We start from the raw sequence: 13,048 nt of genomic DNA, 5'->3' as shown, positions 1-13,048 counted from the left end.
ATGCAAGATAATTTGTTTTTCTCAAAGTCAACTGATTTAAATGTTAACTACATCTTTAAAAAAAAAAAAAAAACCTTCACAGTAACATATAGACCGGTGTTTGACCAAAGGCCTGGGCCCCATGGCAATGGAGCCTTGTTACACATAACATTAACCATCATAGTTGGAACTGAAACTCAAGCTTGACTCAGAAATCTCTGCCCTTAACCACTATATTTTGCTGCTCCCAGGGGACAGAATGTGTGCCTTGGTCATCTATTTCTATTTCTAGTGACTATTAATACTACTGAATATAGTAAAAAGTAGGCCCTTACTGAATATTTACTGAATAACTAAATTAACCTATATTGAAATAGTCTTCTGGAACTTCAAAAGGAGTCTGAAGAGAGGTATTGAACAAGTCTCGTGTTAGGTATTGAAAAGACTGAAAATTTTAAAAGAAAAATACAAGAGGTATATTATTCTCCAAATACTGGAGACAAAGTGAAGTTTATAAATAAAGAACTGGTAAGAACAAAACAAAGAAATGAAACATACTGTAGATGTTCTGATTCCAGAAGTAATTAGGGAAAAAATAAATCCAGACAGAAAAATAAACAAAAATGACAGCAAAGGGAAATCTCTAGGTGACTCTTAGAAATAGCCTACTAGCTAAAGCTCTGTAAAAACCCTTCTTTGAAAATCAAGCTTTCATTCTATTTAGACTGCCACCAAAATATTACTGTTGAAGATTCAAAACATCAGATGGTCACTTATTACCTCCTGTAAAAAATACAACTTTCCAGCAAAATACAAATACAGTGGCCAACAAAGCTTGGGAACTAATGTTAGATAGTATCAAAGATCTTTTTTTAAAAAAGAGATAAGATAAATGGAATGTTAGCCCCCGAGGAGACACACTGAGTGATGAAAGTTATTGTCAACTCAAATCAATGGAGACAGTAGATCATAGAAGCCCCAATTGCCTGAGCCAAATATTCTTTCTGATCTGTTTGAGTATAGGAACTCAGGGGAGCATGTGAAAAGAATTTCAAGTAAATGTATCATTAAAAGTATTATGCTGGCAGATGGCTTATGTTTAAAAAATTGGCCATGACTCACAGAACTGCAAACATGCACAAGTCAAACTTTCTCCCTTTATTGGTTCCAAATTTAAATTAGAAATTTATTACACTTTTCTTATCCCTTGCCCATATTAATGGCACAAATAAAAGAAATGTTGCTTTCTTGTTAATTGAGGTCAATAAAACACTGCGGCCTACTTATGTCAATGTCTAGAGCATCTTAAGTCAAACTGTGGAAGTAGTGACAAAGTGGTTCCTTGCATAATTATCTCTGCTTTCATCCTTTTATCAGAGACAATCAAGGAGCAAATATTCTGGCTCTGTTAAAACTAAGCCATGGCAAAAGTCCAGAGATACAAGATGAGATTAATGCCAGCCAAGGAGCCAGGCAATAAATGTTCATGTTCCGATAAGTATAAAATTTATAAGCTAACAGTATCCACTAATTATATTGCCTCCTCGAGTGTTTTATTTCCTTTCATTAAAACTTGTATTGTTAAAATTAATTAGCAAAGATTGTCTTCCTAATCTCCATTGGACAGAAGAAAGTTAAGAAAAAAACGTTTAGAATGATTAAGGAGAAAACCACTCCCTTTGAAAGGGACCATTTTCCCTCCTCGTGTACCTTTTCAGGCCTTTTTTTTTGGGGGGGGTGCTTTATTTGGAAAATTTTTCCAATTTTCTCTACGTTTCAAAAATGGTATCCTCAGTGAATATCTCAAGCCTCCCCAACCTTAATTCAATATTTAGAAATACTCCAAACATCACAGACGTTCACCTTCTCCAGTCTTCTACCTTAATACAAGATATTCCTCCTGACTTTTCCAGCACTATTGAAGTTGCCACCATCCTTCCATTTGATTAGTCACAAATATTCAGATCATCTCTGATGACTTTTTCTCCTTCCCTTACCAAATCCAAGGTGTCACCAAGTTCCACTGATTCCACTTGTGTTAGACTGTTGTATCTGTAACCTTGCCATCACTATGGCTAGCATTTAAGTGGCACCAATTTATTGATTCTAATTGAAGAGCCATTCTGTTAACATTAGATCATTTTTATTCACTACCTATCTTTCAGTTCAGTTCACTCACTCAGTCATGTCCAACTCTTTGTGACCCCATGGACTTCAGCACGCCAGACCTCCCTGTCCATCACCAACTCCCAGAGTTTACTCAAATTCATGTCTGTTGAGTCCGTGATGCCATCCAACAATCTCATCCTCTGTTGTCCCCTTCTCCTCCTGCCTTCAATCTTTCCCAGTATCAGGGTCTTTTCAAATGAGTCAGTTCTTCACATCAAGTGGCCAAAGTATTGGAGTTTCAGCTTCAGCATCAGTTCTTCCAATGAATATTCAGGACTGATTTCCTTTAGGATGGACTGGTTGGATCTCCTTGCAGTCCAAGGGACTCTCAAGAGTCTTCTCCAACACCACAGTTCAAAAGCATCAATTCTTCAGCGCTCAGCTTTCTTTATAGTCCAACTCTCACATCCATACATGACTACTGGAAAAACCATAACTTTGACTAGATGGACCTTTGTTGGCAAAGTAATGTCTCTGCTTTTTAATATGCTGTCTAGGTTGGTCACAGCTTTTCTTCCAAGGAGCAAGCATCTTTTAATTTCATGGCTGCAGTCACCATCTGCAGTGATTTTGGAGCTCAAAAAAATAAAGTCTGTAGATATCTTTACAATACAAAAAAAAAAAAAAAAGCCTCAGTTTAACAGTACTGTTTTATAAGATTCTATGTATTCTAATGGCATAACTAGTTTTTGCATGGTTATAGACACTGCATGATAGTATTGTGCTGCTTGACAACTTTTTCTGTTTATAAATATGCACATGGCTTACTCATTTTTCTCATTTAATGGCAATATATTATGTCACTCCACTGTTATAATTGCCGATCTTTCAGTGTGTTCCAGACTATGGATAAGTGCCTGTATCTGCATCTATGATTTCCTCCACCCCATGCCCAACCACTAAAAGCCATTCTGGCCATACTCAGGGCCAGTGGGAAGTGATGAAGAATTACCACCACCTTGGAACAGGTCCCAACCTATGATTCTTGGGAATCAGCATGCCACAAGCAGTATGATTCTAAAGTATATGATCTCATTTTCATATTGTTCCCATGGAGCTGTCTCACTCTCAGTTGTGGATGCCTTGATAATGAACCCTTTACTGACCTTCTTACCTTCCCTGTCTCACTTCCCTAGTCTCCTTCTGGTATCCCTTTCACCTCCCAAATAAACTAATTTTGCTTCGATCTTAGTCTCCAGATATGTTTACTATGAAAATTAAAGCTAAGACATTATCACTCTTTTAACAATTCCCCCAACATAGCAATTTTTTTTATTTCCAATTTGTTGTACATTGAGCAGCTATAAATATCTTTGTACATAAGAATCTTTCCCCTCCCCCCTTTTGAGTCACTTTCTTGAGCTACATTTTCAAAAATGGGATTTCTGGGTCTGAGAATATCTACCTATTCATATCCTTTGAACTGCATATTACCAAACATTGTACAAGATTGTGACAACTTCTAAACTACCAGAAAAATTTGCATATTTGATTGATTAGGCCTCACTGTAGAGTTGCATGAGTTTTACCTTTTGTTAATTTAGTAGGCATGTGGTGATACCTTCCTATCTCTCCCAGTAGAATCTAAATTCCTTGTGGACAGGAATAGGGTCTTACTGTTATACTCCTATTATCTGATGTGTAATTGGTATTTAATAAACATTTGTGAAATGAATTAATTACTGTATCTTAGCTATTTCCATTGGCATTTCTTTATTATTAATGAAACAGTAAATATTTCTGAAGTAGCAAATAGGAAAAGGGGTGGAGTAATTATTCTCTTGGCCCCTTCAAGCCCTTTGCTAACGTCAAAGAAGATCATGTAACAAAATTGTAAACTAATTAGATACTGTAGTTGTCCTTCACAGAAAAATAAAAACTGAATCAACAATTTGTGAACCCCGTTTTGTTTTCTTGTTACTATTCACTGTTTCTCACATTCTTTGTATGAGAGAATGTTAAAATGTCCTGAATCTTCCTCCGCAGTCTTACGCAGATTTGGAGGGCATTACTGGGTCACGAGTACAACTCCCCTCTCTCAATGTAGCCCCTTGGTTGACTCCTAGCATTCTCAGAATCAAGAAACAAGATGTTTCAAAATGAGAGCATCCCAGATCAGCATGACTCTTCTCTCTCAAAGTTCAAGGAAAATAGAACTCTAGACTCGCGTTAATCACTATTTCCACCTCCTTTTATGGGGGTAAGGCTCATTCTACAAGTTGAGGATCAAACATAACAGAGGACAATCATCTAACAAGTAGGCTGCCTAGGGCCCACATTGAAGTTAACAGGCTGAACTCAAATAGCTGCAAATTGGACTCTGAGAAGTATATATAGAGCAGAAAAGAAAGTACAGTAAAGGGAGTAGACAGAGTTAAGTGCAGTTGAGGAGACATCAAGGATCAAGGTTCACAATTTAGAAAATAGTCAAGCCAAAGAGGCAAAAAAGAAAGGCATTCATTCCTTCATCAAATATTGTTAATATTTCTTGATTCTGGAGACAAAGAAGAATATAATAGAGGCATGAATCCTGACCTCATAATTACATTCTAGTTGAGATATCAGACAATAACCAAGAATGTTGACAATTAAAATAATTTAAGACTGAATACATGCTACAAAGGAAGTAAATAAGGGTATTTATAAGAATAATAACAGAACACAGTCTATTTAGATATTACAATCATGAATAGCCTCTCTGAAGAGATTATCATTAATAAAAGAAACAAACCATGCAAGAAATGGCAGAAAGAGCATTTCAAGGAGATGAAACATGATAAGTCTTGAAGCAGAAAAGAGCTTAGCATATCCAAGAAACTAAAGATAGACCAGGTTAGCTAGAGCTCTGTAGGTAAGAGGGAGACTGGTTTAAAAAAAAAAAAGAGAGAGAGAGAGGGGGGCAAGGAGTCAGATTAAAAGTTGGAATTTTATTTCAAGTTCAATAGAAACCATTAGAGAACTTTATGTTTAGTACCATGATCATATTTATATTTCTTAAGATGACTTTAGTCTGTTCAGGCTGCTATAATATACAAAAATACCACAAAGTAGTGGATTATAAACAGCAAACATTTATCGCTCACAGTTCTGGGGGCTGGGACATCCAAGACCGGGGCACTGGCTGATTTGGTGTCTGGTGAGAAAGCTCTTCAGGATTCCAGACTGCTATCTTTTCACTACAACCTCGCATGGCAGGAGGGGCCTCATTATAAGGGCATTAATCACACTCACACACATCGCGGCAGCTGCAATGGTGCACAAGCGTGGCCGAGATGAGCTACCCCACATCCGAGGTCAGGGGCAACCTCCGAGAGGAGCTAACCCATGTCTGAGGTAAGGGGCAGCGACTGCACTTTGCTGGAGCAGCCGTGAAGATACACTCCACATCCAAGGTAACAGAAACTGAAGTAAGACAATAGGCACTGAGAGAGGGCATCAGAGGGCAGACAGACTGAAACCACAATCACAGACAACTAGCCAATCTGATCACATGGACCACAGCCTTGTCTAACTCAGTGAAACTAAGCCATGCCGTGTGGGGCCACCCAAGATGGACGGGTCATGGTGGAGAGTTCTGACAGAATGTGGTCCACTGGAGAAGGGAATGGCAAACCACTTCAGTATTCTTGCCTTGAGAACCCCATGAACAGTATGAAAAGGCAAAAAGATAGGACACTGAAAGATGAACTCCCCAGGTCGGTAGGTGCCCAATATGCTACTGGAGATCAGTGGAGAAATAACTCCAGAAAGAATGAAGGGATGGAGCCAAAGCAAAAACAACACCCAGCTGTGGATGGGACTGGTGATAGAAGCAAGGTTCGATGCTGTAAAGAGCAATATTGCATAGGAACCTGGAATGTTAGGTCCACGAATCAAGGCAAATTGGAAGCAGTCAAACAAGAGATGACAAGAGTGAACATTGACATTCTAGGAATCAGCGAACTAAGATGGACTGGAATGGGTGAATTTAACTCAGATGACCATTATATCTACTACTGTGGGCAGGAATCCCTTAGAAGAAATGGAGTAGCCATCATGGTCAACAAAAGAGTCCAAAATGCAGTACTTGGATGCAATCTCAAAAACGACAGAATGATCTCTGTTCGTTTCCAAGGCAAACCATTCAATATCACGGTAATCCAAGTCTATGCCCCAACCAGTAACGCTGAAGAAGGTGAAGTTGAAGAGTTCTATGAAGACTTACAAGACCTTCTAGAACTAACACCCAAAAAAGATGTTCTTTTCATTATAGGGGACTGGAATGCAAAAGTAGGAAGTCAAGAAACACCTGGAGTAACAGGCAAATTTGGCCTTGGAGTACAGAATGAAGCAGGGCAAAGGCTAATAGAGTTCTGCCAAGAGAACACACTGGTCACAGGAAACACCCTCTTCCAACAACACAAGAGAAGACTCTACACATGGACATCACCAGATGGTCAACACCGAAATCAGATTGATTATATTCTTTGCAGCCAAAGATGGAGAAGCTCTATACAGTCAGCAAAAACAAGACCAGGAGCTGACTGTGGCTCAGATCATGAACTCCTTATTGCCAAATTCAGACTTAAATTGAAGAAAGTGGGGAAAACCACTAGACCATTCAGGTATGACCTAAATCAAATCCCTTATGACTATACAGTGGAAGTGAGAAACAGATTTAAGGGGCTAGATCTGATAGACAGAGTGCCTGATGAACTATGGATGGAGGTTTGTGATTTTGTACAGGAGACAGGAATCAAGATCATCCCCAAGAAAAAGAAATGGAAAAAAGCAAAATGGCTGTCTGAGGAGGCTTTACAAATAGCTGTGAAACGAAGAGAAATGAAAACCAAAGGAGAAAAGGAAAGCTATTCCCATTTGAATGCATCTGGTCCCATCACTTCATGGCAAATAGATTGGGAAACAGTGGAGACAGTGGCTGACTTTATCTTTCTGGGCTGCAAAATAACTGCAGATGGTGATTGCAGCCACGAAACTAAAAGACGCATACTCCTGGGAAGGAAAGTTATGACCAATCTAGATAGCATATTAAAAAGCAGAGACATTACTTTGCCTACAAATGTCCATCTAGTCAAGGCGGTTTTGACTTGTGGTCATGTTTTTTCAGTGGTTTTTCCAGTGGTCATGTATGGATGTGAGAGCTGGACTATAAAGAAAGCTGAGCGCTGAAGAATTGATGCTTTTGAACTGTGGTGTTGGAGAAGACTCTTGAGAGTCCCTTGGACTGCAAGGAGATCCAACCAGTCCATCCTAAAGGAGATTGGTCCTAGGTGTTCATTGGAAGGACTGATGTTGAAGCTGAAACTCCAATACTTTGGCCACCTGATGTGAAGAGCTGACTCCTTTGAAAAGGCCCTGATGCTGGGAAAGATTGAGGGCAGGAGAAGAAGCAGACGACAGAGGGTGAGATGGTTGGATGGCATCTCTGACACAATGGACATGGGTATGAGTAAGCTCTGGGAGTTGGTGATGGACAGGGAGAACTGGCGTGGTGCAGTTCATGGGGTCACAAAGAGTCGGACATGACGGAGTGACTGAACTGAACTGATCACACTCATGAGGATATCTATCATGACCTAATCACCTCCCAAAGACCCCACCTCTTAATGCCATCTAGGAGTTAGGCTTCAACATAGGAATTTTGAGCGGACACAGATATTCCATATATAACACTCTGGCTATGGCATGGAGAATGACTGGAAGGCAGGCAAGAAGGGAAAGAGGAAGACCAAGTACAGAGCTAATGTTAGAAGTAAAATACCTTTCCATTAAGAATATTGATTATGGAAATGGAGAAAAAGAGGATATACAAAATTCATCCTGGAGATATATTGAAAGGGAAGTCGCTCAGTCTTGTCTGACTCTTTGCGACCCCATGGACTGTAGGCTACAGTCCATGGGATTTTCCAGGCAAGAATACTGAAGCCATTTCCTTCTCCAGGGGATCTTCCCCACCCACGGATTGAACCCGGGTCTCCTGCATTGTAGGCAGACACTTTATTGTCCGAGCCTCCAGGGAAGTCCGGAGATATATTAATAATACATAGATTTTTTTATGTTTTTGTTCAACACCTCTTAAAAGGCCTACCTCCAACTAGAGTCACATACTGATGGTTAAGACTTTAACATAGGACTCTTGGGAGTCACAATACAGCCATAACAAGCGTTTTATATATATAAATTGTAATTGATGAAATCACTTCAGGAAAGAAAAAAAAAAGATTCTAGACCTGAACTCTGAAGAACCCCAATGTTTAGACGAGAAACTGCCAGCAAAGGGACTGAGATTACATATTCAGTGAGATAATCAGGAGAGTATTGTGTCAAAGAAGTCAAGAATGAATCATGTTTCAAGTAAAGACTGGTCAACACTGATAAATGATTTCAAAGATTGAGTAAAATGAGACTGAGCTGTGTCCTATGGGTTTGTGACAAGGAATGTGTTTGTAATTTTGACTCAACAATTGTAATGGGGGTAAGGGCAAAAAGACTAGGTTCAATACAGCATATGAGATGAAAACAGAGACAAGAAATGTGTCTCTTCTATGTGTAATTTTTATCATAAAAACATAATTTTTATAATAATGAAACTAATAAAGCAAAGAAAGAAGGGTTGATAATTGACTCAATAAGGCCTTGAGAAAGCAAATGAGGATGGGATTCAGAGGGCAAGGAGCGAAGCTGGTCTTTGATATGAGAAAGTCATCTTTTTCTGTTGTAGCAGAAGGAAGGAAAAAAGGGACATAGCTACAGATGGTAAGTATTCTTACAGGCCTGATAGTAGGAAAATGAGCTATCCCTCTGACTGTTTCACTTTTCCAGCAGAGTCTGATACAATGTCATCACTCAAGAGTGACGGTGGGAAAAGCACTACACGTGAGAATGACCAAGAGAGTACCTGGAAACTTGAAATATCTGCCTATAGATGGCATTTAGTCTCCTCACTGTTATTTCACAGCTTTGTGGTCTTACTCCTTACAGGCAGCATTCCTGGTTCCCTGCAGGGCACTGATACTTTGCAAATTGTTCTTCAGGGCTAAGTAGAGAGAAAAGCTTGATTGAGAGCCTTTAAAACAAGTAAGGTAATAAAAGGGAAAAAATTTTAACTTTTATTACAGTCAAAAGCAGTAATTTCAAAAGCAATTAAATCGAAAACTACATTTATTGAGTTAACAAATCATGAGTTAAAAACAATTTAATTTTTAAAGACTTTCATTGAGTTAAAAAAAGAGTGAAACTACTTTATTAATTTAATTGTTTTGAAGTCAGTGTTTTGGAACTCAATAAACATGTTTTTATTAGTTTCATTTTCCTAAGCTCTCTTCCATACTCAGTCACATACCCTTTGCCAATAGAGCCAGCCCAGCTGTAAATAGGGCAGATTCTATGTAGGAAAGTAACATTTTTCATGTCCTTCTCTGACACCTAATTTTTTTTTCTATTCCCTTCTCCAAAGGTCTTGTTGGTCAGTTTATTTTGACCTCTGTCCTAAGCCACACGTGCGTGTGTGTATTGCTTGCTGTGCCAGTTATTAAATGTATCAGTCAGGGTCCATTCAGATGACACACAGAAACCATACCAGTACTTCCATTAAGAGAATTATAAAGAATTGTTAAGTAGTTAAACATGGTTAACTTCTAAAAGAGGTATAAGAGACTCTAGGGTTGAGGGAGATGGAGCAAGAAGGAACTGAGAAATTTAAAAGAGGCCTTCCCCAAGGCTAGATTCAGACATCTGATGGGAGGGATATGACTTCTCCAGAAACACACAGCATGCCCGTGCGATAACACTTGCTAGAGGCCAAAAGCTACATCTCAGTCTCAGGGGCAATCCATCACTGGATGGAGTAGAAACCGGCTGGAAAGCACGGGCCACAGCTGAACTGTGACGAGTGCCACTGTGGTGGCAAAGAACCATACCAGAAGAACTGGGCCACTGCTCAACAGTGAAGTCCACTAAAGTTAACACTATCAGCACCCCGACACTAATCCCAATGGAAAACAGCACTCAGAAAGATTTTCTCCTTTTCTAGTCCAGCGGTGTTCCTCTAGCGCCCTCTATTGGTATAACCTAGCAACAAGTCAGCTGGCACAGGAAAAACATCTGCATAGTCCAATTCCATGTGAGAGTTGGACTATAAAGAAAGCTGAGCTCTGAAAAATTGATGCTTTTGAACTGTGGTGTTAGAGAAGACTATTGAGAGTCCCTTGGAATTCAAGGAGATCAAACCAGTCCGTTCTAAAGGAAATCAGTCCTGAATATTCATTGGAAGGACTGATGCTGAAGCTGAAACTCCAATACTTTGGCCATGCGATGCGAAGAACCAACCCATTGGAAAAGACCCTGATGCCAGGAAAGATGGAAGGCTGGAGAATTGGATGACAGAGAATGAGATGGTTGGAGGGCATCACCGACTCAATGGACACGAGTCTGAGCAGGCTCCGGGAGTTGGTCAAGGACAGGGAAGCCTGGCATGCTGCTGTCCATGGGGCCGCAAAGAGTTGGACACGACTGAGCAACTGAACTTAACTGAGTCCAATTCCAATAACACAAAGGAAGGCAAAGAAGTGTGGATTCAGATATGAGATAAAATAAATTAATAACTATCACATTAAGTAACTGTCTCTCTGCTCCAATCCACTCTTCTGTACTCCTGTCATTTGGGAGTTGGGCCTGGTGTCTCCCTCTGCCAGATGACATATAAAGACTCTTAGAAATGAGAGGACCATCTAGTCTCATTCCCCTCACCTTCATTTAAGTAAGGGGAAGACTGATATTTAGGTAAGGTGATATGTCTAATATCTCATGCTTGGCCATTAGGACAGCAGATTTTCTGATCTCCAGCACTGTGGTTTTCCCAATCATCCTTTCTACCTATGCTAGTAAGTCAACATTTTTAAAATGCCACCTTGTATGGTTATGCTCTCTTGTCAATATTAGTACTTTTTTCAGTCATCTACTTAGGACAGCAAATCTAAGTTTTATAAACAAGTACAAAACACACTTGCAAATCTTTTGGAGAAATTTCCAGTAGCTGCAAAGAAAAGCTTTCATTGTGTTATATCTGAATAGGTTTTTAAACTTTGAAAGAGAAAAATAAACAAAGCTTATATTTTTAAAATAAGGTTTTAGCTAGGCAGATGAGGGTTGATAGCTTGGTTAAGTAATCTTAAATGGCTTCATGTAAAAGGAATTTTAAGAATGAGTTGCACACACAAAAAAGAATGAGTTGCACAGCAGCTGGTACTGGTTACTCTGGTTGCAAAAGTAAACTTGATCCTGAGTGGTGAATAGGAGGCGATGTTGGATATTTGCCACTGTGTTCTTCCTATAGGTATTTTAAAGTGCTTAAATAACCAGGAGGGAAAACAGAGGATAACATTCAGGGCTTCAGCAGGTCTGTCTGCAAAAAGAAACAGAATTTGCTGAGGAAAGCTACTTCCAGTGCTCATTAGCAGAGAGGGAAAAGTGATACACTGCCTTGATAAAACAGTTGGGATGAAAGCCTGCCTACAGGGGTTTTTGAATACCCAGAAGCAGCTGATATTAGCCATACTGTAAGTAGGGAAGCAAGCCAAGGTGACAGACCTTCATCCAGAGGCCACTTTGTCCCCATGAAGACCAGATCCTTGTGTCAGCTCGGTCTGGAAAGGTCTTTGGTCCTGCACAACAACATAACCAGCTATCTGGTTGGGATGGGGATGGTTCCCTTTGCAGGAAGAACTAAATGAATTCAGGTGGAAGGGGAGCACCCTGGGAAGTCCTCCATATCCTCTGTTTTTAGGAATCCTCTTTTCCCCAAGGCATCTGTGTACAGGAGACCATTACAGAAAAAGCGAAGGTTTTAGAATTTAGATAGATCTAGATGGGCGTCTTTGGTAGCTCAGTGGTAAAGAATCCACCTGCAATGCAGGAGATGCACCCTGGGTCAGGAAGATCCCTGGAGAAGGAAATGGCAACCCACTCCAGTGTTCTTGCCTGAAAAATCCCATGGGCAGAGGAGCCTGGTGGGTTACAGTCCCTGGGGTTGCAAGAGTCAGACATGACTTAGTAACTAAACCACCACTATCAGATTCAAATCTAGGCTCTACAAATGACTTAATCTCTTGGAGTTCAACTTCTTATGAATAAAATGCCTACTTGTAGGTTTATAGGGAAATGAAATAAGATGTGGAAGTAAAGCACCTAGATCCATGCCTAGTGTACTGATGCTTTGTAAATTATAGTTGATGCTACTGTTACTATTACTACAACTACTATTACTATTGGACTATCACAACTACTGTGAAATTTAAAAAGTCCCTTTGTAAAAAGAGAACCATGACAAAGTGAACTTATGGAGCTGGATCTCTAATATCGGGGAACAGACTGGACTGAGCACAAGCCCACACAAACTTCCATTGTACTCCCATCCCACACAGATCTCCATGGCTAGCTCCCATCCCCTTAAGTATTAAAGATAGTGAGGCTGTGCTATTAGTGAGATCAAAATATGCTTTTATAACAGAAAACAACAAAGATAACAAGATAAAAACTAAAAGAAATACAAGTATTTAAAACCAATCCTCAAACATGAAATGCTAAGTGGAAATAATGGTTTTAAAGAGACCCTATAATAAAAAAATGGGCCAAAGAACTAAACAGACATTTCTCCAAAGAAGACATACAGATGGCTAACAAACACATGAAAAGATGCTCAACATCACTCATTATCAGAGAAATGCAAATCAAATCCACCATGAGGGACCATTACACGCCAGTCAGGATGGCTGCTATCCAAAAGTCTACAAGCAATAAATGCTGGAGAGGGTGTGGAGAAAAGGGAACCCTCTTACACTGTTGGTGGGAATGCAAACTATTACAGCCACTATGGAGAACAGTGTGGAGATTTCTTAAAAAA

Source organism: Odocoileus virginianus, unplaced genomic scaffold, assembly GCF_023699985.2.
Source record: "Odocoileus virginianus isolate 20LAN1187 ecotype Illinois unplaced genomic scaffold, Ovbor_1.2 Unplaced_Scaffold_7, whole genome shotgun sequence".
Lineage (NCBI taxonomy): Eukaryota > Metazoa > Chordata > Mammalia > Artiodactyla > Cervidae > Odocoileus > Odocoileus virginianus.
Note: the sequence above shows the minus strand (reverse complement) of the source record.